At 40.4% G+C, this 5,066-nt stretch overlaps 1 long non-coding RNA gene across 1 annotated transcript in view; it reads left to right on the top strand.

Annotated features, from left to right (window-relative positions):
• Window positions 1–380: 380 nt before the first annotated feature.
• The window catches only part of LOC118418281, a 6,085-nt gene continuing 1,399 nt past the window's right edge, over window positions 381–5,066 (top strand). The window contains exons 1-3 of the long non-coding RNA XR_004831436.1: window positions 381–1,083; window positions 1,625–1,830; window positions 4,421–4,574. This is a non-coding gene — a long non-coding RNA (uncharacterized LOC118418281). The remainder of the gene's footprint in view (window positions 1,084–1,624; window positions 1,831–4,420; window positions 4,575–5,066) is intronic.

The following is a 5,066-nucleotide window of genomic DNA, read 5'->3' on the forward strand; positions in this document are numbered from 1 at the left end:
TTTTAAAATTCTTTTTACTTGGTTTCCACTTATTTTTAAAAATCTTTTTACTATAAAAAAACTTTCGACTTATTTTTTAAAATCTTTTTACTATAAAAACTTTTGACTTATTTTTAAAAATCTTTTTACTTGGTTTCGACTTATTTGCTAAAATCATTTTACTAACTTTCGACTTATTTTTAAAATCTTTTTACTTGGTTTCGACTAATTTTCTAAAATATTTTTAATTGGTTTCGACTTATTTTTTAAAATTCTTTTTACTTGGTTTCGACTTATTTTTAAAAATCTTTTTACCTTGTTTCGACTTATTCTTTAAAATTATTTTACTATAAAAAACTTTCGACTTATTTTTAAAATCTTTTTATTGTTGTTTTCAATCGTACCTTTTGATAAAGGTTGATTGGTCTATTCAACATATGAGAAAGAGATATGCTATCGATTTATGCCTCTTTTCCTAGTGTGTCATAGGCTACACCTGCCTTGGGGTGCTTGATTGACGGGACATGTGCGTGACCGGTGCATGAACCCCAGAGTTGACCCGGGGTCGTCACGCTGAGGACTGCGTTCAGGCGAAGTAATCTTGCAATAACATCGTAGGCACGTAATGTGTCATTCAACCGGTCACTGTAGTTTTCCGCCTTGACAAATAAAATTTTGCATAGTCATTAATATTAATTGTATTTACATCGTTTTTACCGAATCATGGCCGAGAAATTTGCATATACTAGCCAAATTTCTGTGTGTAGGCGGGACTCAAACAGTTACAGAATAACACAGACCAACTCCTCGGTTCCAGGGGGCGACCTGCCCGAAGAAAACTCTACAACAGACCTGGGAACCCCCTGAGTTAGAGTCTCCGCGCGATGAAATTTATAGAGATCAGGGTAGCATCCAGGCTACCAGTCTCTGGGAGCTCTTCCACTTTTATTTTGGGAATTGTACCGCTGAGGAGTCCGCTGTAGCTCCTAGACTTTTTCATAGAGCCTAGAGACGTGTTGCCGCCCGTCGGATCACCACAATATGTTTTGTGCCGGAAGTAAACAGGCAAGGACAGTACTTCTAAAAATTTGGGCAGAAAACGAGGTAGGTGTTTTTTTTAATGTGACTGTGTTCAACTAACGCCGGCGGCATATGTCCATAAAAGGACCCAGTCGGACAGTTTGGGGGGAACGAAAAGTACGTTACAAATGATAACAAGAACAAAAAACGAGCAAACTCCAATTCCCTTGTAAAAAAAAACTTAAGGTATGTATGGGTATGATCAACGTTAATAGGTACGTTTTCATTATGGTGGCCATCATGCCGATGCAACATTCGTAATTTCTCTTCTTTTGGGCTGTTTAATTTTTTTTAAATTTGTGGGTTCGACATCTCTCACGCACTCCGGCCATCAAGCACTAATCTGTAGGGCTATTGTTTCTTGTCCGTAATCTGGGACGTTGTCCGTAATCTGGGACGCAGTGTAACCATATCCACATTCCAGATGTTTCACGTCGAGTTTGCGTGGGGTTGTGCAATATACAGATCAGATTGTGTTAGAACTATGGTGTTTTTCTATGTTTCGAGAATATGTTCACGCTTTCAAGTTTGGTGCAATTACTTTTTTTTGTACATGTCAACTCAGCAGACACGAGGTTGGGGCTGCAGGTGGGTTAAAACCAGGTGCAGGATGATGGGACGACGAGGAGCGGAGATCAGATTAAGCTACCGGTGGTCGACAAGGCAAGTCCGAGGAACCGGTCGCCGACGTAGCCAGGAAGCCATGGTTCCAACAGCCTCTACACAATTCCCCAACTCCAGAGCTGACGCCACCCCAAGGAAAGCATGAAGGTGGGTTTCACCCGTATCATTGTTAGCTTAATGCAAATTTTAAGACCTGCTTCCAATACCATATTCTGCACGCCCCACGTAGTGAACAATCGTAGAAACCCTGAGGCAGACGCTTCGGTAAATTTTAAAGTTTTTCTCGTTGTATTTTAGGTACCGCTTTTATTGCCACATTTTGTCCGCTCCACATGGTGAACGTCATAATTCCATTCGTCGAAAATCCCTATAAAGGCAGGTCTGACATTCTTTGCCAACTTTTTAAAAACAATAAAACACAATGGGGTCACAGGGCATATATATATATATATAACTTTGTTGGTAGCGTCACTATTTACCCGTAATTTTGCTATTCAAAACAACGATTTACTTTCTCAAATTACGTCTTTTTCAAACATCAGACACACTTGCACGAGTTAGCATCGGCAGTCACATTCCATCTGTGCACTATCGGTAGCTGCGATCAAAATATGGTTGGGCCTAGGGTTCTAGACAAATATACTCAGAATTGCATGCAATAAATACTTGTTCAAATGACTTCAAACGTGGTGAAAATTACACGCGGCAAGGAAAGTGTTCATTTTCTGACCATTGAAGGTACCTGGTGTGCTTGTATGACAACCGCCGAAAAGGAAAGGCCTATACTAGTTTTATACAGCTAGTAATTTCTAAGTATGTAAGATTCATTCATTAACGGATCATCGGGGTTTTAACCAGTAGATAAAAAGGTAGCAGATGCAAGTTAAAAGACTTGCTCGTTAAAAATGATAATGTACACAAAAAATGTTTAAACGTTTCCAGTACACCAAGAGTTCTGATCGAACGTGTCCGTGACTCACCGTGATTCACCGTTAACGCGTTAATTTGACGTTCTGGTCAGGTCCAATTATCGCAAGTGTTCTGATACGTGTATGTAAAGGGTTAGTGTGTGACCACAATCGTTTCCCTCTCATAGCAAAGAAAATGGAATGTAAATAATATAACGAACTGTCCCTTAAAATGTTTGAGTTGTCAGAAGAGCGCAGTTGGTAGTTTCAATTACAGAGAATCACGTCGCAGCTTACTACGGGTCACTAAGCCGTCACCCACCTGTCAGTTAGCCGCACAGCTGCATCGGGATTATGTTTCTCACATCACAGGGAAGGTTAATAACAGTGACATTAAGGGCGTGTGAACAGCTCAGGTCAGCTAGTGTAGTTTATAAACAATCAACTTGCATGCCACACTGTACAGTAGAGTTACGTGAAATTTGTTAGTATTTACAGTTACGCTGCCCTATCATATCACATGTCAACGCACTAGAATACCCTCAAAAACGTATTACTATAACGCCTGTGCACATGTGTATTTTTTCACTCATGTTATTATGCGTAGCTTTGTCTGCTAGCCGAATTTTCTCACCACAATGCAGGAAATAGCGTTTCAAGGGGTCAATAGTTCAAACTGTTCCCGGGGAGAATACCCTCAGTCCCACTTGTCACGCCTTCCATGCTGCACATGCTGAAAATTCGGCCAATAATATTTCGCCCAAACCTTAAAAGTAAGAAATTCACTGCTGCCGCCTCTAAAAAATGTTCGTCGTCACTTCCAAACAACATAAAATTAATACTTTGATGCAGAACTAGCTAACTTAAGATAGTTGAATCCAACTCTAAGTGTTGAAGTAAGCCTCACGAGGTAACGTAATTCGTAATACATTAGTATCATTCGCGTGCAATACCCTGTACAGGGAAGCTAATATAGTATGTTACACAAAATCGCGCAATCACGTGAATGATGGAATGTTTGGAGAATATGTCTTGTGTGATTCTTTTATTTTTTTCTTGTCAGATTGGCAGACGTGAGGTCAGGGCTGCTATGTAGGATGGGTTGAAACCAGGAGTAGGATGATCATGAAAAGAGGGACGACTAAGAGCGGAGATGAGATGAAGCGACAGGTGGTTGACAAGTCACGCCTGGCCGACGGAACTGGTCATTCAAACATGCAGGAATATTCTTGAGAGACATTTCAATGTTTAAAAGCCTAACGAAGCACTTTTGTATGGAACAGTTAGGTTTCCGTAGAAATCAAGAATAAATTTTGCTTCTCCAACGTTCTTTGCGGATAAGCCTCAACACGATATTTTCGCGAACAGAACATCTGTGGGTAAACAATCAACAGTAGTTCCAAATCGGTAATAATGATCTGGGTGAAACCCACCTTCATATTTTCGCTGGCACGATGTTGGTCCTGGAGTTGTTCTGTGGCTTCCTCTGGTTAGCTATTAGGTCGGCGGTTTGTTCAAAGCGACCAGTTCCTCGGCTAGGCGTGACTTGTCAACCACCTGTCGCTTCATCTCATCTCCGCTCTTCGTCGTCCCTTTTTTTCATGATCATCCTACTCCTGGTTTCAACCCATCCTACAGCCCTGACCTCACGTCTGCCGTTTTTGTCGGGAAAGTCGGAAAATAAGAGTCCGGTCCAGTTTCGATGATTTCGACAGGGATTTGAATATCGTTTATCGAATATCGTCCCTTTCCCTCGTCTCCACTATGGAATAACCCATGGTTGCTGAGCAATGACATTCACTGCCTAGTGTTCATATTGCGTAATGCAGATGAAAGGCCAAGCCAAGCTGACTCCCAGCCAAGCAGTCATTTCGCTGCCAGACAGAGAGGAGAAAAGCCATGCCACGGGTCTTGAGCTGGTCTCTGATGATCAATAACACCTGCTGCCACGATCGCGAAGTCAACACACTCCCTTTCACTTTGGTAAGTAACTCAGCTTCCACTTCTGCGTACCGAAGAGGATCTTAGAAAAGTTCCTTTGTCTGGTTTGATCAGAGCCAGGTATACAAATTAGTAGTTTATCAAAGATTATCAAATTGTTAGCTTCGTACTTTTTTTAATTTGTACGTAAATGCACTTGACCTGTTCTTTTTGTCAGTAAAGATTATCAAATTGTTAGTTTCGTACTTTTTTTAATTTGTACGTAAATGCACTTGACCTGTTCTTTTTGTCAGTATATATATATATTTGTTTTAAAAATTGGATATATCTTGTGGTATGCAGTGTCCGGAAAACAACGTCGTTTGGGTTGTCTCCCGAGGATTCCGTCCCAGATTTCGGACATTGTGTGTAACAGTAGAACACAATAGGGCTACGGAACTGCTAAACTATAATGAATATCTCATTTTCAAAACAGATATGTATTCAATTTGATTCCTTATAAAGGATATATTATTACATTTCTTATTATTCTTA

Source organism: Branchiostoma floridae, chromosome 6 (assembly GCF_000003815.2).
Source record: "Branchiostoma floridae strain S238N-H82 chromosome 6, Bfl_VNyyK, whole genome shotgun sequence".
In the NCBI taxonomy this organism is placed as follows: domain Eukaryota; kingdom Metazoa; phylum Chordata; class Leptocardii; order Amphioxiformes; family Branchiostomatidae; genus Branchiostoma; species Branchiostoma floridae.